At 38.4% G+C, this 26,876-nt stretch overlaps 1 protein-coding gene across 1 annotated transcript in view; it reads left to right on the forward strand.

Annotated features, from left to right (window-relative positions):
- Positions 1-26,876, forward strand: part of Fshr (follicle stimulating hormone receptor) — a 185,207-nt gene that overhangs the window by 55,180 nt on the left and 103,151 nt on the right.

A 26,876-nucleotide genomic window follows, 5' to 3' on the forward strand; every position in this document is an offset into this window, starting at 1 on the left:
ATAGCAGCGACTGTTTCTTCCCAGTGCACAGAAAACCTGTCTGAACTGGACTGGAGAAACAATGACCTGCCAGGTTCTAGGGTGCCTGTTAATCTCATCAGCCTGCTACACCAGAGGAAAGCAACTTGCCACCCTCAGTACCACCTTTTCTTGGAGGGGTCATTAAACCCGTGAGGAATTTTTACAAAGGTTAAATCTACTCTACTCTTCTCCAGCTAACAGTTGCCTGGATAATGACCTTCCCTGTTTCCCTGTCCAGCGTGATTACTGATCCTATCATCTTTCACCGGCCTCTACAAACTGAAATTGCAAGGGTAACGGTGAGTTTTCTCAATGTCTTGTTAAGGAACAAGGAAAGTCACAGCCCACACATTCTCAATCCCCCCTGTTTTCAGGCTTTGGAGAATCTGGTCAAGACTCAGTCCCACTAAAAAGCAACAAGCAAGTTGCCGGCCTGACTCTTGGCTCTAGGCTCATCTCTAGCCTGCATTTCCTCTTGGGCACAGTGTTTTCTTAGCCTTGTCAGGAACCTCGTGTGAAGCAACTAATCAGATTGAGACTGGTATTTCAGTAAAATTAAGAGAATCAAGGGCAGTTGCTCAGGCCTTTCAGCCAGGCCCTCTTTATTTAACAAGACATGGAAGAGGGCCACTGTTGAGGAGCCACCAAAGATGCCACCCCCTAATGCGACCTTTGTGCTGTAATCCACCTACAGTGCAGCCCCTGTCATTGATCTGAGCTGAGCCCCACCACTCCCTTCCACACCTGGCTCCACAAAGCTAACTTGAGAGTTCCTGGCATTAAAAAGCACAGTGGTGGGTGGGGCTCTCTTTGTTTCTTTTTTCTCACAGGAAATGATCCCTTTGTTTCTCCATCTAGTTTTGTGAGAATTTGCCAGTGCTACTTGCATGTCAATCAGAATTAATTTATAATCCTTTCATTTCCTCACAAGAAAGAAAATGGCAACATTTCTATATCCAGCCTTTCTCACATATCCTCAGAGGTTCCCATTTTTTCCCCAGGAAAATCTAGTTATTTATACAGAGCATTTTCTCCCAGTAGGGCAATATTGCCTCCAAGAAGGCAAATTTGATCCAGGACTTTCAGGGATAGTATGTGTGTGAGGGGGGGGGGGAGGGGGTCTTATTCATTTAGGTATGAATAACATATAGTATGTAAATAAATATAAAGCATATCTATAATATTAACTTTTCATAGGGGCAACTGGGGGGGAGATTAAAGAAAGACTTATTGTCTACAAAGACTCTTTAGGGAAGCAATAATCAAATTCAGTCCATGCTAACACTTGTGTAGAGACAGTTTTCCCAATGTTTCTTAGAGTCTTGTAGCCACATGCTCATAGAACACTGGGCACTGTGCTAGTTTCTACTAGGGTGTGTACAACACAACATTGTAAACTAGGTAGACTGAAAACAACAGAAAGTCATTCTCTCCTGGTTCTGGAAGCTGAAAGTCCTCTTTGGAATTCCGCTAGAGAATGTTGGTTCCACATCTCTTTCTCATCATCTGGTGATGAAAGACCCCCAGTGTGCGGAGACTCTCACTCAAGTCTCGGGATAACACGACCCGCCAGTAACTCACGAGAGACCGTCCTTGCTGCAATCACATGAGGTTTAATGACAAGACGACAAGACGGGAACCAGTGCACTGGGGCCGAGACTCATAACCCACGCAGGGGAAGAGTTAGACCCCGAGTAGCTGGGAAAAGGGGTTTTTAAGGGAAGAAACCACAGCCCAGTAATCCAAAAAGGGTAGGGAGGGTGTCACAGAAAATTCCGAAAATACCAGTGAGGATCACAAGGGGGAAACTCCCTGTTCCTCAAAGTTATTCTCAAGATTACTATCTACCTTTATCTTTAGCTAGCTCCTGAAACACTGAACCGGCTAATCCTAGATTTCTGATTCTTCCCTCCCTGCTTAGATTTTTGGCTTTATTTTTTTCTGGTAGGGGGATCTGGATTTATCTAGGTCTTTCAGTGACAGCCAACAAGCCTTATCTCTCAATGGTTCACTTTACCCTCTCTCCTTCCCTGGTAAGTCTCTGTCTTCATGTGATGATTCCCTTCCTGTTTCTATTTTATTCTCTTAAGACCTCCAGTCATATTGGATCAGGACCACCCTCATGTCATGTGACCTAATCCTAAATTCTTACTTCAAAATCAGGTCAGTTTCATAGGTCTGGAAGATTGGTATTTCAACACACCCCTTTAAAACGGATGTATGTCAACCCCAGTAGATTCCTCACATAGAGCTTATAGATGCCAGTCACACTTATAAACGTTGCTGATTCTTCTCTTTCCAACACTCCCAGTAGTCAAAGGAATAGGCAGGTGCTGGTTCCAGCTTTCATGTGAGGAGGCACAGTATGCCATATCTGTTATACTCACGTGAGTTTACGTACATGTATATCATTCCTCTCTCTTAAATATATGAAAAACATCAGTCTTTCCTTTTAATCCATTCTTCTTTTGTCTCATTCACTCTCAGCTTTTCTTGACTATTAAAGTGACAAAATTCAGTATCTCTGACCTGGTATCTATCTATACTCTTCAGACCCCGACGCCTCATCTTATTGACTCCCACCTCTCCCAAATGTTTCCTTGACATCCTTCTTCATTGTTCCTTTACAAGAGGTAAACACTAATGATCCTTTAGGATGCAACTCAAACATCGGTTCCCCTAGTAACCCCTCGTAACCCCTCTTTTCCTCCTCCCTCCTTCCTTTCTTCTTCCTCTCTTCCAAATCCAAATCTAGTGTCCAATCCTCATTATTTTCATAATACTTTATACTTATTTCTACCAATGCCTTTTTCATATTTCCTCAAAATTATTTTACACACATTTCCTTCACTAACCCATGAACTTTTAGGACAAAAATACACCTTGTTCTGTGTATAAATGCTTCTTGATGAGACTGTATTCTGACAAACCTATCCCTGTTAATAATCTCTCCTACCAGATATTATACCTTAGCCTAACATACTTTCTTAAATCATGAAAATAACCAGTGTAACTGAAGGTCATTCTGAACTCATCATATTGAGTAAATAAAATATAAATTCACTTAAAATTTTGAATTTCAAAAGCCCTCTAAAATTTTTTTGCACATGCGTTTGTATGTTGGTATGTGTATGTGTGTATGGGCGAATATGCACATGAAAGTGTAGACCCAGAGTTTACCATAACAGTCTTTCCCCATTATTCATAGATTTTTAGTTTGTTTTGGTTTGACTTGGTTTACTGTTTTGCTTATATTGTTTGATTGGTTTATGGAAGATTTCCCACGGAACATGGAGCTTACCAATTTGACTAATTTCAGTGGCAAGCTTAACCTGGGGCATGCCTGTGTCTGCCTCTCTAGTCTTGGGATTATAGGCAGCTTCCACCTCTGCGCAGTCATACACGTATTCTGGGGTTCCAAATACCCATCCTCATGCTTTCCGCTATAAGTGCTTTATCCATGGAGGCATTTCTTCTGCACAAAATTAATATTTAAAATGTTTCAGATTCATACATGCATATATCTTGGCCTTATACCTAAAAACACAAAAAAAATATTGAGGAATTATATGGTGAGCTCAATAGAATAATGAAAATTACAGAGAAAAGAATTAATAAGCATAAAGACATGTTGACAGGAATTGTCCAGTCCTCACTCTTTTTGATAAAAAACATCAATCATCAGGTTTAAGACAGCAAAACACAAACAAAAAAGAGAGAAAGAAACCCATACCTAGAGAAAAGAACTGGAGAAAATAAAAAAGAATATACCAAGAGAAGGAAAAAAACATTTCATATAGGAAAATGACACCAATGAATGACTTTCTTATAAGAATCAGTTCACTGGAAATAAGTGAAAAAATTTATAATTCATTAATAATAATAATAATTCATATACCAGTAAGTTCATTATCTAGTTGTAAGCAATTCAGTGCTTTAAAGTACTCGCAAAGGTTTCAATCTATCCAGTAGCTAAGTCCTGAGCATTTCTATCTAATCCCCCCAAAGAAGTCCACTACCCATCATTCTCCATACCACCCTACCCCAATTCCCTCTGTCTTCCTCCAACCACAGATTTGCTTTTGCTTTATTGCTAATATTTCATGTAAATATATGTGCAATCTTTTGTGATTTCTTTCATCTTGCAAATACTCTTGCAAGATTTTTTATTGTATCATTTTGTCACTAATTTATTCTTATGGCTACATCTATAATCTTCCACCAAAAGAGTGTGCTTCACTTTGTGTGTCTAACTGCTCAACAATGGCCATTTGGTTTTTTTTTTCTATAATCAGGAATGATATTTTTAGGGGGCCTGTGCTTGTGTGTGTGTGTGTGTGTGTGTTTTCAGGTTTTTGTGAAGTATGAATCAATCAGAGAAACATGTCTTCAAATCCTTTGCCCATTTTAATCTCTTATCCACTTCAAGTTGATATTTACAAATGATCCAAGATAAAGGTTGAATTTACTTCTTAGAGATGGGCTTGTCCAGTTGTCCAGTCCAGTTGGTTGACTACTATGTTGACAAGTCTCAGCATCCTTGCCAAAACAAGACTCCACAAAAGTGTACACCACCCTCCGATCTCTCCATGTAATTTTACCCATTCGTGTGTTTATCTTTGTGTCAGTTGCCGTGCTCTTTGTTGCTATGGCTTCATTTGAGTTTTGAAATCAGCAAGTATTGACCTTCCACATCTTTTCTTCATTTACAAGTTTATGTTGGCCATTGTTTCCCCTTGCATTTCTGAACAAGTTGCCAGTCTCTGTAAATAACATACCTAGAATTTTGACAAGAATTCTATGGAAACTATAGATTAATTTGGGTATTACTGCTATTTTAACGATAACTAACTCTTACACTTCCAACATAGTGATGCCTTTCCATTTATTCGGGTCTTCAAATAGTTCTCTCATCAATGTGTAACAGTTTTACTGAATATAAATTTAATACCAATGTGATTAAATTTATTAAGTATTTTACGCTTTTATATTCTGTGGTTAATGAAGTTGGTTTTCCCTTTTCCTTTTAATGTGCTTATCACCATCATATAAAAGTACCCTTGGTTTTTTGTGTGATAATTTCATGTTGTACAACCCTGTTAAACATATTTATTAGTTTTAAATTTTCATAACTACCAATTCCTTAAAATTTTCTATATTCAAAATCATGTTATCTACAAATAGACGTCATTTTAATATTTTTCAATGTAGGTTGTTTTGTTTTCATCACATGACTATTATATATGGAGCTTCTAGCATAGTTTTAAACTGAAATGATCAAAGTGGAAATCCTTGTCATGTTCCTGATCATAGGTAGAAAGCTTGCAGCCTTCAGTCACTGCAAATGTTTAGAGCTACACGCTTGCATATATGACTTTTATCAAGAGTATTCATCAGATATCTTGAGAATTCTTGGTGTTGCTATTATTTTTTTTGAGGCAGGATCTTGCTACTAAGTAGCCCAGGCTGAGCTGGAACTATCAATTCTTCTTTCTCCACCTCCCAAATACTTTATCTGTGGCATGGGTCACGATGCCTGCCATTGTTGTTTTTCTTTATTATAAAGTAGGGTTTTCTCAATATCTATTGAGAAAATAATATTCTGTCTTCTTTTAGTAAGGCGTTGCACATTAATATTCATCTGTCAAACCAATCTTGAATTTATGGAATAAACTACATTAATCATGTTCTATTATGTAATCTATTTTTATATGTTGATGAATTTGGTTTCCTGTCCCAGTTAACTCAATGTGGTCGTGATCTCCCTATGTCATCAAGGAAAACTTTGATCCCTTGATCCTCCTGTCTCTACTTCCTGAATGATAGGGTGACAGAGGTATATCACCATGTTCCGTTCATGTATTGCTTGGGATTGAACCAAGAGCTTCTTGTATGCTAAGCACACTATCAAATGAGCTATAATCCAGCCTAGTTTCTAGTATTTTAGTTACAATTTTTGCAACTACCGCCCTACAAGTATTCATGTGTGATTCTCTTTCCTTATGTAATATTTTCCTGATATTACAATCACAGTAATCATCATCTCATAGAACTAATTGAGAACTACCCACTTCTTTTTCACTCACTGGCGCTTTCATCCTACAGCTCATAGGTACCTGAAAATACCTATGAATGCGGCTGAACACAATTATAGACCCCATCATGTCACAGGTCAAAAGCCTACACACCCTCATAAGAATCTTTCCTAAATATTCAGTACAAATCGTCCATGAGTGTAGCTGTGGTGTAAACACAGACAATCCTAACAACTGAGAAGAAAGAGCTGAGCAGGATAATTTTGAGTTCTTAGCCAACCTCTGCTGCACGGTAAGACTATATTTAAGAAAAACAAAACCCTGCAAAATTATCATTGAAGTCATCTGGTTTAGGGATGTTCTCTGTGAGAAGTTTTTCGATTTTCTATTGCTAACTTAGGCTCTTTTTAGTAAACCTATTCGAACTTTTCTCATTTCTTCTGTTTGGACCTTTCTAAGAGTTTCTCTGCCTCTTTTAGATCACCATTTTTGCCTTCATTTTCAATGCCTTTCATTCTAATTTGCTATTTTAAGTCATCTGTCTCTTCTTAGTCATCTGTCCAAAATTTGGTCCAGTTGTCAAGTCATATTGTGCTTTTCAAAAAATCATCTTTAAGTTTTAGTATATGTTTTCTGTTTCCCCTTTCATATATTTATGTTGCAATCCTTATTCCTATTTATTGTTTCTTTACTTTTCTTACTTTCTTAAGGTAAAATTCTAGATTGTTGAGTTTTTTTTATTATCTTCCTTTTAATTATTCCTTCTTAATATCTTACTTTTAATAGTCACTATTTTGTCTCATGTAGGTCTAGCTAACTTCTTAGGTAGCCAAGGATAACCTTGAACTTCTGAACCTCCTGCCTCCATCTCCATATTGCTGGGTTTTCCGGTATGCACCAACATGCTTTGTTTTATGTGATACTGGTATTGGACCCAGAACTTCTTTCATACCAGGAAAACACTCTACCAATTTACCCTACAAAAAGAAATGTATAGTTACAAATTCACTCAAAACATTGTTTTCATTACATCCCATATATTTTAGTGTGTTGTGGTCTGAGCTTCATATAAAGAACAATGTTCTTAAGTTCTATCATTCAAGACTAGAGATGAGGAGCTGGGTGTGGTGGCATGTGCATGGAAGCGCTGCAATTAGCAGTGAGAAGAAGGGGAAGAGCAAGTACTTAGGCAGCCTGGGACACATACATAGTAATTTGGAGGTCAGCCAAGAGACATTCTCAGAAAAAAATAAAAAACATGTTGCATAGTATCCTGAAGAAAATTTGTCACCCAGGAGACACATCATACCAAAAACAAACTTAGAATATTGACAATAAAGTAAAAGCAACAGAAGCGGTAAATATCTAATTTACCTGGGAAAATATAACAGGTTCTTCTTTCCTCTTTCTGCATTCTTTAAATATGTATGAAGCTGTTGAAAGTAAAAATCAAAGCCATGCCTGATGGCATTTTCAATGTCTGTAAATTAAATGCACGTGGCAATTATAACATGAAGGGAGGAGGCAAAAGAGACTAGGTGGTAGAAGACTTCTGCATTCCTATTGAATTCATAAAATATTCATTCTAAGTAGATTCTGAAATTTTAAGTGTGAATATTTTAAAACAACCACTTAAAAATTTATGCAATATGTATCCAAATACAAGTTGAAGAAAAAAATTCAAATAGTACAAAAGGAAGAACAGAGTAATAAAAACTAGAGGAAACAGAAAACAGATTAGAAATAGTCCACAACAATCTAAATATATTAATAATTATCTTATATGTAAGTCCATCATAAGCTATTCAAAGGTACAAAACTCAACTGTATGTTTTCTAAAATGAATCTACTCTACACTATTTATAAGTAGGGTAAATAAAATAATTTAAGAAAGGTCACAGAAATACTAAACAAAGTAAGGATGAAGGTGCTATATGAACACCGTATGAATAAGACATTAGAACAAGGAACATTGCCAGGAATAAAGAGAGACATTATAAGGAAGTAAGAACATCAAAGATAAGAACAAAGTATAGAACAAATTTACAACTACATTTGGAATTTTTAGCATTTCTCTAAAAAAGTAAAAAAGACAAGTACAGAAGTAGACAGAAAATCAATAAGAACATCAAAGAATGAACATTAACAGACAAATGGTTCTAACCGATATCTTAACCTCATTTTATGAAGGCAGCATTGTTCCACTATTCAAACCAGTGACAGCGCAGCAAGAAGGAAAAGACAGGCATCTCTCCTGAACACACATGTAATTTTGTCATTGCTCACCAGCAAATCAAACCCCACAGTGTGTAACAAAACTATGCACAGTGACCAAAGAGAGTTTATTCTGGAGTATAAGAATGTGTGACTATTAGGAAATAAAGCAATATAGTCCACAGAAAGAAGCTAGAAGACTAAAGAAGAAGTGCTAAAACATTAATTAATATTGAAACCATATATTTCTATTCATGAATGAACAGTCAACAAACTAGAAAGAGAAGGAAACGTTTCGGCTATTTGTTCATATTTTTTTTTGTTAGATTTGGTCCACCATAGCTGAGAAGCTATTGACTGCCAATGCTGGCTGGGTAAGAATAGTCATTTTTCTTTGGGATTGTGTCCACTGGTAGATTTTTCATATTCCAGTAGTTTGCTGCACATACATGACCATACAGGCAGCATGAATTATTTACAATGATATTATATAGCTTATAATATCATTGTATATGATTGTATATACAATTATATAGATTGTATAATTGTATAGATTATATATATGACATGAAATTGAGAAGGGAATATTCCAACTCCCGTGGTGAGTTGGAAAGGGGAATTAGAGTTATTTAAAAAATAGATTTTTGTTCAATTTTGACAATTTAATGGATGAATAGATTGCACTCTGCTTCTTCCTGCTCTTCTCTTATGTCCTGCCTACTCTCGCTATCTCTGCTGCATCCCTACAAATCTCTCCAAAGGAAGCTTCTTTAAGTTGATAAGAATACCTTCAAAAAATACCACTTGCAGTAATAGAAAACTGTGGGAAGCTCGCCTTGGTGAATAGAATAAGAGCAAAGATGCCCCCTGTGGTGGTTTGAATGAACATGGCTCCCCCAAAGGGAGTGACACTATTAGGAGATCTGGCCCTGCTAGAGGAAGTGTGTCACTGTCAGGGTGGGCCTTAAGACTTCCTATACTCAGGATACACACAGTGTAACTGTCAGTTGAATTTCTGTTGCCTTCAAGATATTGCATTCTCAATCCCAGCACCTCATCTACCTACATGCTACCATGCTTTCAAGATGTGGTGGTATGAACTGAACATCAGAAACTGTACATGAGCCACCTTCAGTTAAATGCTTTCCTTTATAAGAGTTGTCATGGTCATGAAGTCTCTCACAGCATAGAAACCCTAAGAAACCACTCTCACACCACTATTGTAATGCACCAGCAGCCCTCGCTGGTGCAATGGGACAATACAAAGAGGATTCATCCCATTCTTATTAGAAGAGAAGGAACAGTAAGAAATAAATTTCCTCTATTCACAGGTACTGTGACTACTTATGAGAAGACTCTGGTGACATTTATTTTAAAGTCAGTGAACTGAGTTTTAATAAAGTTGCAGGATGAAAATAAACACATGAAAACACATTTTACTTCTAAGTTAGGGATGGGTGATTATAAAACAAAAGTAAAATTTAACACAAGTTAGAGATGGTAAAAAAATTAATAATTAGGTACAAACCTAAAACTAGACCCCAAAAGCTACAAAACGGTGAGAAAAATAAAAGAAAATTGAGAACATAGCAAATTTTTAATGCAAATTTTGAAAGTTCACTGTAGTTACAAAGTCAATTTTCTCCAAATTAATCTGCAGATTAACACAGTTCCAACCAAAATCACAGCAGGATATTTTTGTACAGAATAGCATATTAAATGCAAGGAAATTAAAATAGCCACAATAATTCTGACAAAGATGAACAAAAATAACTTATACTGAGTCATACTAAGACTTAACATAAAAGATGTAATAATTAAAAAAAGTTGCATACCAAGAGATGCACACATAGGTCAAATGAATTAGGAAAGCTCCATGGAACTAATGGAAAGGCACACTCAATGCCCAAGAAAGGATTTGAGGACAGGAGAGATGGTTTGGAAGTTAAGAGTAACTGCTACTCTTCCAGAGGACAGGTTTGGCTCCTAACACCCACATTAGGCAGCTCACAATTGATACCTCCAACTCCAGGAGATACAATGTGTACTTCTGGCCTCCTCAGTCACCTGCACATACATGCGCATACATGCACATACAAGCAAGCATGAGAATCTTCTCTCCCCCCCTCCCCCAACACAATTTACATGAGAAGATTTGGATCAGAAATATTAAAGGACATTCAAAACTTAAATGAAAGAAAATGAAAGAAGAAAATTGTAAAAGTGAGGGGAAGGACTGGGCATTTTACTCAGTATGACACAGGAATGATGAATGAGTGTGTTTGGACATCAGTGATCACTAGAGATGAATTGGGGCTGTGATATAATATGGCTGCACAACTTTTAGGGCAGCTACTTATCTTCTTCACAGTCAAAACATTCAAAGAGAACACAATAATATTCAAAATTCAGACTCTCTGTGTATATTCCATCTTTATGGGGCTTATTTTTCTGTACTCCTTTAATCAATGATTATCTGTACTGTGTCTCTTTATAGACTTTACTTTTCTTAACCATTTACTTCTTTTTTTATTTTATTTTTTTTCTTTTTTTTCTTTTTTTTTCTTTTTTTCATTTACTTCTGTTTATAACTATTTCTTTTCTTTCCCAAGGCTACATACATTTATCCAACACTGACTCATTTAGAGGTCTTTTTCACCTGAATTTCTCTTTATTGAATATCTGTAATCCTTTTATGACCAGGATCATTTTTTAAAATGCTAAGAAGCCTGACTAGGACTAAGGTTACTTTGCCTTTTTTCTCCACCAAGTCCAACATGGTGGAGGTTTGTTCACCGCTTTTGCGAACCATGCTCACGGCCCCATTTTTAGACACACAGTGGGTCTATGTTGCCATTAAGCAAGTTGTAGCACTCTGCTCACAAACTCCATTTGAATGCTGCATAACTGGACCTCCCAAAAGAGTCAAAGTCATTCATGCTGACAAACTGAGAATCCACCATTTTTAAAGAAGTTTTGCAGGTTTTACTGCACCTCTCTTAAAGGATCTTTTGCCCCACTTCTCACCATAAGCCCATCAAGAAAAAGAAAGTTTGTAACTACCAAGAAACTGTGCTTGGCTCCTGTTTTTGTGAGCCTAGAAGCCCTCTTTTTAATGCTTTTTTAGGTCTTATGTGGCTCCATGCCCCAGATGGTGGGTGCCATTCTGTAGGTGGAGACTGCTCATTTGTTCCTGGCCTCTCAGACCTGAAATAATTACATAGAAACTATGTTACTTAAAACAACACTTGACCAATAGCTTAAGCATATTACTACCTTGCTCTTATATCTTAAATTGACTCATTTCAATTACTTTATATTTTACCATGAGACTCATGGTTTACCAGTAAAGTTCTCAGGTGTCTGTTTCCTTAGGTGGCAGCTTCATGGCATCTCACTGACTGCCTATTTTCTCCCAGCATTCCGTTTAGTCTTCCCACCTAGCTCTATTCTGCCCTATCATAGGCAAAAGCAGCTTCTTTATTCATTAGCCAATAAAAGCAACACATATACAGAAGGGCTTCCCACACCAGGGAGTCACCTGGACCATGTCTGTATGGCAAGTGAGAAATCGGTGTGTAGCAGTTCTGGAAAACAGCTCACTCCTTTTATATGTAGCTAATCTGTATTTACCACATGAGAGTAAGCACACTTGTAGATACTTACTCTAAAAAATAAGTTATAGTGATATGAAAACCATTACATAAATGTTTGTAAAAAGTTTCATTTGTATTTACCCTTAAATGGGAATGGCTTAAATATCCTTCAAAAGATAAATAGGTGAGCAAATTGTGGTATGCCCATATAATGAACTCCTGAGCAATAGCAACAACAACAACATTTGTTGACCTGCACATTAAAACATGTTAATATCAAATGAATTATACTGACCAGAAAAGTCAGACTCAAGGGACATATAAGTATAAAACTATGTATGTAAAAATTTTTAAAAGACAGAACAATAATGTTAGAGAAGAGATTAGGCAAAAGCAGTGGTTAAAGTTGAAATAGAATTTCTTCATGGAATTTTTCCGGTAAAGGAATTGTTCTGCATTTCCACTATAGCAATGGCGATACAGACATACCTTCACACACACACACACCACATGCCTGAGCACATGTGTGCACATGCACACACACACACACCTGCATATACACATGCCCACTTATATACACACAGTTACACACATGTACATATGCCTGCACATACTGATTTACACAAATGCACACACATCAGTTTTACTGTACATTACTAACTTTTAAACTTGCATTGCAACACTCTACTGTGAACCAAAATCAATGTGTGACAAAGAGCCTTGGATACTGACTGTCCATGTAGTTTACTCGGTAACTTCTGTGTCATCTTTCAGCTCTTTCTTCCTCTTAATCAAGACCAAGGACCTTGTAAGTTGCCAGAGTCTCCCATAACCAGAATTCTTGTGCTTTGTACCATTTACAATTAGAAAACCCTCAAAGAGACTGTGAATCTCTGTCAGGAGCGACTCCCAGCTCTTACCACGCTGCAGTCAAATTAGTGCAAATACCTCTTTTAATTAAACTGTTTATTCCTAAGATCAATGGATGTTGTCAAATACAGGATATGTCAAAAGCCAGAAGCAGCTCTCCCTCTTAGAGTGAAGTGGATACAATTATGCCTTCCAGAAGTCAGGGCCACACCCCCTTTGACAATTTTTAGGTGTGATCTTTGTACTGCTGCATTGCAGCCTGGCCAAGCTCTTACTGAGTGACACCCAGTCACTCTGGTGATAGAAATTATTATCTAGATTTCAATTTTTTTACTAAAAAGTGCTTGTGTTTCATCTAGCCATCTCTATTTATGTCTACAAGTTGATTGCGGTAAAAGACAATCTTGCCAGCTGCAGTGGCTCACACCTCTAAACTCAGCACTCAAGAGGCAGAGGCAGAGGCAGATGGATCCCTCTAAGTTTGAGGTCAGCTTGGTCCACATAAAAGTTCCATGCAATCCAAGTCTACCTAGTGAGACCTTGTCTCAATAAATTCTTGTTATTACTTTTTAAAGAGAGCAGACTTTGCTTTACGTGCCTTCAGTGGGTGAGCTTTTTATTCGGAACCTGCTCTGTTCATGCTCAGAACCTAGAGAAACAATATGTGCCCGTTAACCACTTCATGTTCTGATGCAAAACAGGCTTACTTAGCTTGCACTCTGCTAACACTCTCCAGCCTGATTAGAAGAAACAGTATTGTCAAAGATGCTTCACTTTCACCCCCACAAAGAAAGTTTGGGATGAAAACATAGATGTCATTTTAAGAATGATATGTGGCTCCCATCAGGCGATCACCACAAAGCTTAAACCATTGAATACTCATTCTTCAAATCTTATAATGTTTTAGAAGTGAGTGGGGAGACAGGACTACATTCTGAGCACTGCACCTGGGCTTTCCTTTGAATCGATTTTAAGCAGTTTTATGTGTTTGTGCTCGTCTTTATCAGAGGTCATGTCCGACATTTGCACTACACAGTCACTAAAAGACAATTATTCAGCACATACGCCTTCTGATTAAACGTGAGAAACATCTACACAGAAAACGGAAACTGATTATAAGTGAATTAAAGAAGACCTAAATTTATCTTTCGTTCACAGAATGATGACCAGCTTCTCTTCCCATCTCATTGGCGGCTGTCAATCAGCCAGAGCCACGTACCCTGGGAGAAAGCTGCTTCCTGGTTAATATCCTCCTATCTGAGAAGAAGCAACCCCAAATTGACCTGCATATGACAGCTGCCTTTTATTACTGCATCTTGAGCTAAATGCTGTCAATAAAAATAACAGTTAAATCGGGTTGACATCAACTGAGAAGACCACAGGAACTGCTCAGAGGCCGAGAGTGTTAGCCATTGCATCGTGGGTGCCTATAGGGATAGCAAAGTATTAAAGTCAAATTCTGTTTATTCTCTTTGGCAGATTGCATAAAGGGAAGTCCTAAATTTTATCCAGAACAAAACTCAGGAGCTATAGGAGCACAAACTCCAGTCTTACTTAATTTGATTAAAAAAAAATGACTCCCTAAAAATTATTTAGGGACAGTGAGACCCCTCAGCAGGTAGAGGCACTTACCACCAAGCCTGGCAACCTGAGCTCAGCCTCGGCGTCCCATATCACGGAAGAAGAGAACAAATGTGTAAAAGTTGTCCTCCTACCTCCACATACATGCCTCTCCCACACAGACTGGACGAGGACGACTGTGTAAGGGCTGTTTCTAAGGAGGATTTTCCAGAGAGATCTTAACCTTTAATATTCTTAGGGCTTCCTTGGGCGTTTTGGAGTCTTTAGCCTTGGAAGACTACTGTCCCTTCTTTATAAATTCCTAAGCTTCATTTCATTTGTTAGGCACCCCAGTTTCCTACATCAAAAACCAATCAGCCCTGAATCACATTCCCTATCTCTTTGCTCTATAGACACACAGAGGCTGGTAGACCTGGCTTTGGGGTTAGACTGCTACTTGAGAACCATATCCGTTGTTAAACAACAGACCAAGTAAAACTTGGTGTGTCCATCTGTAGGTGGGCACAGATACAGTTACCCACGTCTTAAGGTGGTTGTAAGTTTTGCAACAGCTAATGTAAACATGAAGTTGAACATAGCACCTGACACAGAAACACCAAGTTGTCACCTTTTGTCATTTCTACTGCTCTGCACTGTCGTTATTGGCTTATGGATCCACACAACAGAATTAGACCTGGTGGAGAAGAGAATGTGCCTTGCTTTCTAGTTTCCCCTAGAAATTGTGGACCATGTGGTAGATGGTCAAAAAAAATTTTAAATAATTAGTGGTAGCAATACCTTTCACCTCCCTCTTTCACACCCCTCCAGCTCTGCATGTGTATGTATTCATTTAACTCAAAAGGAATGTTTCTGTTTTTATGCAATTATATTATGTATTACTGGGCCTATATTTTTTCAGTTTCTCCATAACCATTTCTGCTTTGTTTTAGACTCCATTCTCCTCACTCTTATCTCCAGTTAGAACACAAGTGCATTATGACATATAATTTAGGTTTTATTGATTTTTGTGGTTATTCTTTTCTGGCACTGTGTCGCAGCATATACAGAAGTGCCTGATATTTGAATAGAAAAACAATGAAAGTTTGACCAGGCATTTTGTTATCCTTTCGGGCTCAGTGACTTTATTTCCGCAGGGCGTAGGGCTTTGTTGTGCTGTCTGTGACTAGCAGTGGCATTGCACACCTAACATAGCGTGCTCTTCACCGTGACCCTGACCTCATTACCCATAAACCCAGACCAGTCCATCAAAGGAGGTCCCACAGCAAGATGGACTTATCCATTTATGTAGCTATCTGTGTGTCAGGCACACAGATATTAGTATATTGACTGAAGGTTCTTGATGGTTCCAGGTGGTCAAGATCTGTTTAGATTGTTCCGTAAGCACATTCTAACCGAAAAGATCAGAAATATCTTGATGCAACCTACCCCACCCATCATGTTCGCAGTCTCTGCCAACTCCTTAACGATCGATCAGAGCTGCTAGCTGCTGACGTTTTATTTCATTGGAAGTAGGTGTTCTCAGCTTAATTATGCACCAAGTCCCCCAGTGAGCTTTAAACCAAGGATGATGATGGTCAAGCCCCTTCCAGGCTGAAGCTCAGGCACAGGTGGCATGTAAAAATTTCTATTAGAGAATTATGTGACCAGAATTGGGAATCAATGGGCTCTGAAGGATTCCAACTTCAGAATACATCCTTCCAGAATCCATCGCAAACTCAAGGGCTTAACATGCACAGCAGAGTGTCAGCAAATCCTAACCAAACAGCAGCTCCTGTTAGCATAAGTTGTCAGCCATCATTTGACCGCTGGCACCTATGAGTCTTCAGGCCGAAGCCCAGTGTCACTACATCGTCTGCCTTAAATCTACAATTTTAGAGGAAACCTCACAATTAGAAGTACTGGTTAACAATTCAATCTTATTTAAAATATTGTCTGGGCTGAATAAAAAGGTGTCTTGGCCAGGATTCTATTCATAGGCCATTATTGTACAGTTTTTACTTCAAACCAACTGCTCTGCCATATCATAAAAATACTTTTTATATTTCTAGCATATCTGTATTAAATTCCAAGAAGGCTTGCCTCCTCCATAACTCAGAAACATTCTCGATGCTATGCAGAGATAACCAATCAGTACAGTCAGACTAGTTTTAAGGGGTCGAGAAAGTTCTGTGGTTTAGAATATGAGACAGTCAGTTGCCTGAAACATAGAATGACTATCTCAACACAGAGCAATACCAGCATTCATCTATACCTGCAGTACCTATGACACTGACTGAGCTGTTTGGGTTCTACCCAAGTGCCTGCTCTCTGTGACCATCCTAGATACCTGGAGCTATAACATCTAAACCTATGCAATTTTGGAACAAATACAGCTCAAGACCACAAGTGGTAAAAGTTTGGTGAGAGGTTAATTTACACACAGGAGATATCACATGTCACATGAAAGCTTTCAGTTAGAAAGAAGTGTAATTGGATACGGACTAAGGTTAAGAAGAAAAAGAATGTGACCAGTGGGTTTAGATTCCCGGAGGTAACTGTGGGCAGACTGAATGTGGGGCTTTGGCATTCTTTGGTTTTCTTGCCTTTTGTTCTGTCTTTCTTTAGGTTAAAGAATGTAGTGGCAAGTAGTACTGAGGAATAGCTCCCCGAATATGACAGGTGAGGCAGACTAGACAGATGCCAGAGAAGAGGATGTGTGTGTAGCTCCTAGCCAAGGCTGCAGGTGACAACATGACCTGAGACAGCATCCTGAGTGATGGCAGAGATGCTCTGACCTCAGGACAGTAAAAGAAGTCTATTATTCTGTCATGTCCTAGAACAGATTCTTTCTGTGATAAGCAATTAACACGGAAGTGCTTCTTTTGCTTTTACAGAGGAACTGAGGTGGAAAGAACATGAATATGATCCCATCGTACAACCATATTGTAAAATTTACCACGTCCAACCTTCCGATTTACAAATGGGATTTATATGTTGTATAAGTAGAGGCAGAATAAGGCTCAGAGTTCTAAAGGTTTTTGTTTGTTTGTTTGTTTGTTTGTTTGTTTTTGTTTTTGTTTTTTGTCTGTTTAGTTGGTTGGGGTTTTTTGTTGTTGTTGGTTTTTTTAACCTATTAGCTTTTCTCTTCACTACTGTGCTTCTCTACAGAATATTCATATACAAATGGCTTCTAAACTATACTGTCAAGCAAAAAGAGAGAGAAGATTGCCTGTAATAAAATACACCTATGAGGGAAATTCTGGTCCTAGTCAATGTTAAGGAAGGAAAGATCAGACGGAAAGGCTCCAGCCTTGCTGGGAGGTTGCCTCGAAGAGGAGATCAATTCAGGCATGATGTGCAGAGATGGCACCATCCCTGTTACTAAAGAGAACAGATGTTGAGATAAGGCCACAGAAATGGAAGCCAAAGGACAGCAGATTCAGAGCAGCTATGAGAAAATGCTTGGATGGGTGTCATGCCCTGCTCTGCTCTCATCCTGGATAACACAAGAAGTAGCCATGCTTTCGTGTCTTCCCATCCATTCTCCTGCTTTAGTTCAAAATACTGTTTCCTCCACATGTAGGGCTTTCTAAATGAAGATCAGGAGACAGTTTTACTCAAGGCACGTTGACATATGCTCTTAATCCCAGCACTTGGGAGGAAGATGCAGGTGGACCTCTGTGAGTTTCATGTCAACCTGACCTATAGAGTGAGTTCTAGGACAGCCAAGAGAGAACGACCCCGCCTCTAAAAATAAATAAATAAAACTAAAAATCAAAAAGGAGAGACTTTTATCTTTTTAAAAGGGAGGGTGTTGGAATGGTTTTTAACAACCAAGAAATCAACAAAGAGACAAACTTCCTCTTTTGCCGCTTATGGCAAATGCCATAACCATCCCACTAATGTAAAAAGCCTAGTGTCATCATTAGTGATAAAATTCTGCCGTTTGAATCAATTTAAGCACCGTTTGTCTACTACATGCTCCTACTACAGGCTTGGAAACCAAAAACTAGTAAAGAAAGCATGTTTCTTTTTCCTTATTTTCCTCTCCCTCCAGTTGCTATAGTTTCTGATCTCAAATGAGTTGTGCTGTGGAGGAAAAAAGATTGGGAGGAAAGGAATTCAATTATGTCACGTACAGCCTGGTAGTCCCTCAGGGTGTGGCAGGGATCCAAAAGTCAACTGTTATTCTCAGGGAGCTGCTGTGGGCTCAGCAGTCTCCTGACACTGAAGACCTCCCTCTGCCTCTCTTCCAGCATCCCCTACTTGCAGCCTCACTTTTGGCACCAATTCAGTATACAGAAAAATCCACTTTCCTCAGAATAAGCTTTCTAAGATCTCTGCTTTGTTAGGCCTAGGTCTACCTCATGGGAAAACTCATAGTTTTACCCAATTGTCTGTAGACCAGAGTTTTCTTCCACAAATAGCTAGCCACTTCACAGATCACAGACAGTCATGTTCTAGTTCCTCTGTCCCTCAAATGGCCAGAAGAAGAACATGTCAACCCCTTACATAACTTTCCTGCTGCCTCACACACTTGGCTTGAACAAGATTCCACACCATGAAGTGAGATCAGACAACAATGACACCTCTTCAGAGTCCTCCCTGGGAGATGCTAAAGCCTTCATTCAACCTTGAAGGCAACTGGTGAATTCATGTTGGCTGGACCAATTTCCATGTATTTCACCATAGGCAACATTGCATACTAAGGCATGGGACATTTGTGACTATCCCAGTCAGTCAGGGTTCATATAAAAATGCAATGGGGTTTTATAAAAAAAAAAACATTTAAGGTGAAGGTTGAAGTGGGTAAGCATGCTTACTAAACACATGTGAAGATTTGAGTTCAGATCCCTAGAACCCACATTAATCTGGGCATTGTAATGTTGTTGTTACCCCAGTACCCCAGTTATAGGAAGGTGAAAGAAAAAGATGGGAGAATCCTCAGAAGCTCCTGGGCCATCCAGCCTGGTTTATAGAGCCATGGACAAGAAGAAATCTTGTATCCATGAGGTGGAAAATGAAGATTGATATCTGAGGTTGTCCTCTGAGCTGGGGGCCTGCTTGTTGGGGTTTCTGTACCGCCCAGTACCCCACAGCTGGCAAGCCCCAAAGAAAATCACACAAAGGACTCCATAAGATTATAAACTGATTGGCCCATTAGCTCAGGCTACTTATTAGCTCTTATAACTTATGTTAGCCCATTATATTTAGCTATGTTAGCCACACGGCTCAGTACCTTTCTCAGCGTGGCAGCTCACATGTTGCTTCTTCAGTGGTCTGGGCAGGACTGCAGAGGAAGCTTCCTGCTTACCAGAATACTCCCATTCTCTTTGCTCCACCTCTACTTCCTGTCTGGTTTTCCTGTCTATACTTCCTGTCTGGCCAATCAGCATTTATTCAAAATAAACAGATTGACAGAATACAGACATTTTCCCGCACCACACATTCATACCTAGCACACATGTCTACTATTGCACATGTGTGTGCACACATATATGTTCTGTCATAAATCGTCTATGTATCTATCTACCTATCTGTGAGTCAAATTACATATGCAAACCACCTATTCCTACACATCATGTGCTCCAGGTGTTTCTAAGACTCATGAATAACAACAGAGAAAATACAACCACTTAGATATAGCCACTTAGATACCCAGATCCCTTTCTAACCAGCTTCATCATCGGCTGAATCATGGAAAATAGTTCATTCCAGTGCTTTTTGCCTCTTTTCTTACTAATTGCATTGTTTACTTAGTTCTCTCCACGTAGTGTCCCTAAAATCATGCTCAGAAAGTTAATTAAGGTGGGTGTTTGACCTAAAGAGTGTGAGGCATGGAAGCTCATGGCATTACGGGGTCAGGCTGATGATCAATTCCTTCCCTGTACATCCTTTGCCAAGCTGTTCTCACTTGAATTTTTAAACTTGTGTGAAATTCAAAGAATATCAAGCCTAGTGTCATTTACACTTGGGTCATCATAAAAAGGCAGATTTCTCAAAAAGAGTATTGACCGTTTTCCAGAATGCCAGGAAGCTTTTTATGGAATCTTTTAACACATTATTCTTTCAGCCAAAAAAAGGAATTAAACTTGGCCAAGGGTGAATGCTCTGCCCAAGACATGAATTACTGTGACCAGAGACAGAGTTCAAGGAAGACCTAAAGCTCCCCAACATGGGGAAAGAAGAAATAAAAACCCACCTGCCCACCCCACTTATCACACAAGAACACAGACTAATAATAAATAACAAATAACAAAGAGCAATTTTTTTTCAGGAGGCATCTTCGTGAATTGTGCACACTTGTAGCAACCTTTTGTGTGCATTCTGCCCCTAACAGAATGAATTAAAGGAGCCACCTTCCCAAAGGCAGGCTGATGGCACTTCTAACAGCCCAGTTCTAAAACAAACAAATAAATATAAAATGCTTGGGAATCTCAGTCGTCTAAAGTTGATCATGAAATATTTCACATATAAGGAATAAAGAATCATATAAAAATATCTATCAAACAGCCATCAGCTTTGCAGGGTCTTGACGTTTGGTCACCCTTTTTCGGGTCCTCATTAAAATACAAGATACTTTGGATATATTGCTAAGCACTGCTTTTTCTCTTGATGCAGAGATAAACTCTGTGCTGGTTCTGGAACTGGCTATCCTCATTTTAACAATTATGCTGGCATATATATATAGGGCTTGATGTGCAGGCTTTATTATTTAAATGTGGTGAAGTCACCAAGTCTAAGAACAGACCATTTAAAAGATGGCTCCTTGGACTTACAAATCGCAAAACAAAGGAAGTATAGCCTAGATGAAGGGTTTCATCAAATATATTTTCTATGCCTATTAGAGAAATTTTTTTTCTTTCTTTTAATATTGCAATTTTATTTGAAGAGTTGTGTAATATATGGCAAGTTTGAAATTCTTGGGAAACCCAGCTTGATTTTTTTTTATTTAAACTGTATGGCACTTCCATTATTGTTGTTATTTCAGACTATATACTAATGAAATTTTTATCCTAATTTTTTTCTTTTTTTATATTGTCCATGTCTGGCTTTGCTATCAGGTTATACTAGCTACACCAGACAGCCTGAAAGAAATTTTCTTTCTTACTATGGCAGTGTCTTGGGTAGTTTTTACAAAGTTGGGGTTTTCTTTTCTGATCTCAAGAGCCAGAGTACGCTTCTGGAATCATATTGTTTGACCTTGATATTTGATGAAAAGTTTTTAAACTATGACCCACCAAACTATGCAGTGTCTTGTATCTACCTGAGATAGTTGTCCTAATTCTGTCTCTATGAAAACTTCCTGTGCTGTTTGAATTTGAATAAAGAATATATTATATATACCACTGAGAGGCCTTCTGTTTTCTGAAGAGAAAGGAAGAACAGAGGATCTGGAGAAGAGGGGAGGCAGGTGGGTTCTGGGAGAAGGAGGGGAAGGAGAAGGAGGGGAAGGAGAAGGAGGGGAAGGAGAAGGAGGGGAAGGAGAAGGAGGGGAAGGAGAAGGAGGGGAAGGAGAAGGAGGAGAAGGAGAAGGAGGGGAAGGAGAAGGAGGGGAAGGAGAAGGAGGAGAAGGAGAAGGAGGAGAAGGAGAAGGAGGGGAAGGAGAAGGAGGGGAGGGAGAAGGAGGGGAGGGAGAAGGAGGGGAGGGAGAAGGAGGGGGAGGAGAAGGAGGGGGAGGGGAAGGAGGGGAAGGAGAAGGAGGGGAAGGAGAAGGAGGGGAAGGAAAAGGAGGGGAAGTTACAGTTGAGATGTACATTATATTAGAGTAGAATAATGAAAACAAAACATTAAAAAAATTAAACATCTAAAAAACTTCTTGGAGTTCTCACATTTAAAGTTATATCTGTAGTGCCATTTCTCCAGCCATGTGCGTGTATATATATATGTGTGTGTGTGTAGTGTGAGGGGTGTGTATGTGTGTGTGTGGTGTGTGTGTGTGGTGTGGTGTGTGTGTGTGTGTTGCTTCTGTGTGTGTATGGTATCAGAGTGTGTGTGTCTTGTACAGTATAACACATTTTATTTCTACTCTATTAATCTTTCTACAAAATCAGTTTCCATTTGGTCAGTTCTCCCTATTCTCACTTTTACTCTACTGTTGCTCTGACTTTTGAATTGCTTTTTTGTTTACTCTCTCCGGGCTAACTTATATTTTGCAATGAGTTTTAAAGTTATTTTGTTAGTCTCGTGTTCCTTAATCCTAAAATGAAAACTTATCAACAATAATGTTTTTATCATTGCTATTTACTTAGGAGAAATCTTCCCATGCCTTTGAAATTAGTCGAATATAATTAGAGTAACAAAACTAAAATTAGTAATAAAATTAGAGTAATAAATTATCAGAAATTGTTGATTAAAATAAACTTGGTATGTTAATAAATTTTACAGTGCTAGTAATTCAATTGTCTTCAATAAACATTCAAGCAAATATAATTGCCTCTAATAATTGTCATTAATGATAGAATTATGAAAGTATTTTAATTTTATGTGTATGATGTTTGGCCTTCATATATGTCTGTATACCACACATGTGCATAGTTTCTGCAGAGCCCAGAAGAGGGCATCAGATACCCTGGAGCTGGAGTTAGAGATGGTTGTGAACCATCATATCCATGCTGGGAATCAAACCTAATTCCTTGGAACAGCAACCAGTGCCTTTAACTGCTGGTTCATTTCTTCAGCCCTGTAGTTATGAGATCTTTAAACCAGTACCCTAAACTGTAAATATTACAAAAATAATTTGTTGCTCATTCTAGCAATAAACAGAGCAAATCTTAACTTTACAGCTATAAAATGGAAAGTTTATGTAATGATTAAACTTTATGCATACAGATGGCGTTTTGACTCACCATGAATAAATCCATTAATCAGTTGATAATACTGAAATTTAAAATTTTGTTTGAGAAGGTAGGAGCTGGGGGAGGGAGAACCATAATCAGATAAATTTTATGAAAAGAATCTATCTTCAGTTAAAAACAACTGCATTCTCACACTTAACTTACCAAACATTACAGCCTAGCCTGGCCTGTCTTAAACATGCCCAGAACACTTATACCGGCCTGTGGTTGGACAACACCATTTAACACAAAGCCTATTTAATGACAAAGTGACGAATATTTAATGCAATTTATTGAATACGTATATCCAGAAGAACAGTGACAACACATAATAGTCGGACATCTGTGCCCACACACCAAATCAACCTTGGACCAGAAAGATTTTTTAATGCTAATGTCACGTTCCTCAAGCCTACAGTATTTACATTGTATTAGATATCATAAGTAATTAGAGATAGTTTATAAGTAGTATATAGAAAAGCATATATAAGCTAGACATGCATACATATATGAAGTACTTACTTGAGTATTCATGGCTTTTACTATCCTCAAGGATGTGATCTAGCCTAAAATCAACCTCCAAATAATACCCAAGAACAAGCACCCACTGTAAAATGTCTGTCATTTCCTCTCCTACCCTCATGGCTTCTATAGGGAGCTATGGCTCACTTTGGTGGCTCACAATGGTAGCCAGGAAAAGACCAAAATGTAAAATTAGAATTACAGCTTCTCCTGAAAGCATATTGCCTTCACGTCATCATAAAAAGTCAAATTTTATATGTCAAACTGCTCTCGCTCAAGGACTGTTTATTAAGCTGTAGTGTCTCCTAGGTGTTTCATCTTCCCCAAACTTCTCTGTTGCCAGTCTCTTGCTTCACCAATTGTATTGGTATTCATTGACAGTCTTTCATTTCCCCAACTGTATTACTAATAATTAGTTTTCTCTTTACTGCAACCTAAAACCTGACAAGGGAAGAGCTTGCTCATCTTATAGTTTGAAGGGATAGTCCATTGTGGTTGTTTGAACAAGAATGCCCCCATACTTGGTCCAGGAAGAGGCACCATTTGAAAAGATTAGGAGGTGTGTCCTTGTTGGAGGACATGTATCATTGGGGGTGAGCTCTGAGGTTTTCAAAAAGCCCATTCCAAACCCAGAGTCCCTCTCTTCCTGCTGCCCATGGATGCAGATATGGAATTCCCAGCTACTTCTCCAGGAACGTGTTCTCATATTCCCCACCATGATGATAATAGACTAAGCCTCCAAAACTTTAAATAAGCTCTAATTAAATGTTTTCTTTTATAAGAGTAGGTGTGCTCGTGGTGTCTTCACAGCAGTAGAACCCTGGCTAAGACATCAGCTAAGGTATCAGTGGCTCATGAGGTGACATGATCCTGAGGCAACTTGTTGCCTTGCGTCCATGGCAAGGAATCCAGCAGATCAGTTCAAGTGCTCAGCTTGCTTTCTACTTTTTAGTCAGTCTGGGACCCTAGCCAATTAAAAGGTAGCGCCAACAGTTAGATAAAGGTCTTCTCACCACAATCAACAGTTTAGAAACTCTCATGGACACATGCAGAGGATCTTCTACATGATTCTAGGTCCTGTCAAGTTGACAATCCATACCAATGATCATGCCAATGTTTCTTGTCAGAATGTTTTTGGGTTTCACTTTAAATTCTAACCAGGAATAGAATGAGGAAACACTGCCTTATGGTTTTTTTCTTTCAACAGTTCAATTCATCTTCTGCTGGTTTCTTACGACAGAAGCTTAGCTCATTAATATTCTGTCCCTCCTACTGCTATAATAATTTAAAGCTGAAAGTTATGTATGAGTAGCAGCTTAACTACTGATATTCTATTTTCCTATATCACCCTAAATCTTCTTATGATTATAATTTCTTCTTTGTGTGATTTAAAGGAGTGGTAATATTTTGGTTTCATTTTCCATATGGGCGTATGTGTATAAAGGTAATGGAGTAGATTATCATCTACTGTTTTCTAAGTGACTGCGCAATTGCATTCTTGCCAAGAAAGTTCTTTGTTTTCACACTAATTTGCTCTGTGACTTAGTTCAGGGTCGATATTTTTTAGTATTGCTTATTGACTTGGTGGGTTTTCTGACCATTATGAATTCCCACCTAGTCAATGAAGGGTACTAATTTTTTTGACTCCACAGTGTGTGTATGCATATGAGTGTCTGTCTGTCTTCCTACTGAATTAAGCTTTCTTATTATCTAAAGGAATTATCTTGCTCAGTTTTTAGTGTTTAATTAAATTTATCCTCAAGTGTCTTTATTTTACCCTCATATTTGAATGGTAATTTTCTAAATTAGCAATTACTTTTCTCTAGTAGCTTTAAAGATATTCTTACAAACTTTTCTAATTCTTTGCCTTTGAAGATATTTTGTCTTTTTCTCTTTTGCTTTAAAAATGTTTTCTCTGGTAGATCCACAGTTTTCATTCTCAGATATCTAGCAATAAAATTTGGTTTCTTTTTGTAGGACAGCTTGGATTTTCTGAATCTGAGGATTTATAGCTTTCCACAAATTATGGTGTATTTCAGTGAAAATTGACTAGTCTTTATTTTTTATTTTCTGTTCATTTCTTTCTGGAATGCATATAAGATAAGGGGAAAAGAATGACTAGAAGAGGGAGGGTTGAGGGGGAGGGAGAGGAGAAGAGGGAAGGAGAGTAGAAGAGGTTGGCAGAGACTTTGCATTTACCCTCTGTTACCTGGCAGACCAGTTTGGCATCCATATACAAATTTTTTGGTTACCAAATCTGAAAATCAAAATCATTCTCCCCTCTCTCTTCAGATTCTGATTTGGACTCAAAATTGCTCAGAATAACATCTGGGATTCAGTTTCTTACTTTGGGCTTTAGAGAATTTTTTGACACTTGTACAAGTGCAGTCATACATGTTAAAGTGATATTTGTTATGATTTATTTAAGACTTCTGGAGAAAATGAAAATTGTTCTTTTTAAAAACTGCTTTCAAGTGTAAAAGCACATAAAAATATGTTCAAAACTGAGAGTGTAAAATCCAGTGTGACCGTACATAGCTTCAATTCCAAATGACTATTCAACTCTATAGAAGTTCATTGAGATGTATAGGCATTGGGTCTGTTGTGTGAGTTGCTTTTTGTTTTGTTTTGTTTTTTCACGTTTTTAATAATAAAGTTTATAGACTTTTAAAAATCTTAATTGCTTTAATAACCTTGAACAACTTAATACAGGCATGGTCCTTGAAACTTTTAGAAAAGAAGTCTGTTACTAGAGCTACAGAAGTTGAGTTGGTAGGAAACAGGAGGGTTGGTCTCTCCCAAGGCTCCTCATCACAGGGCAGGAGTGTGGGACAGTCAAGCTCAAACAACAGGAGAGAAAAGACCTGCATGCCCACACTGCAGCTCAGAACATCTGAAAATCTAGGCCGACTTTAACCATGCAAGGCAGCTTGTGCTTGAAGCATTTCATAAACATTCCGTGCTTTGCTCTCCTGTCAGGTACTAGTGTTGTAAAAACAGATTCAGAGAGAGCTGTGATGTGCCAGGTCTAGGTGACAACTCAGAAAACAATCTCTGCCCCTGTGGAACTCTCACGCCTCTCAAGGGGAAGAGACAATTATGTGAACAAGCAGGCAAGAAAGAAGAATGTACAACATGCCAGAAGGATCATGAAGAAAATTTTAAGCAGGGAAGTGGGCCAGGGGATATGTCAGGGGGTTGTCATTTTACATAGAGAGGTC

Source organism: Myodes glareolus, chromosome 6 (genome assembly GCF_982192425.1).
Source record: "Myodes glareolus chromosome 6, mMyoGla1.1, whole genome shotgun sequence".
NCBI lineage: Eukaryota > Metazoa > Chordata > Mammalia > Rodentia > Cricetidae > Myodes > Myodes glareolus.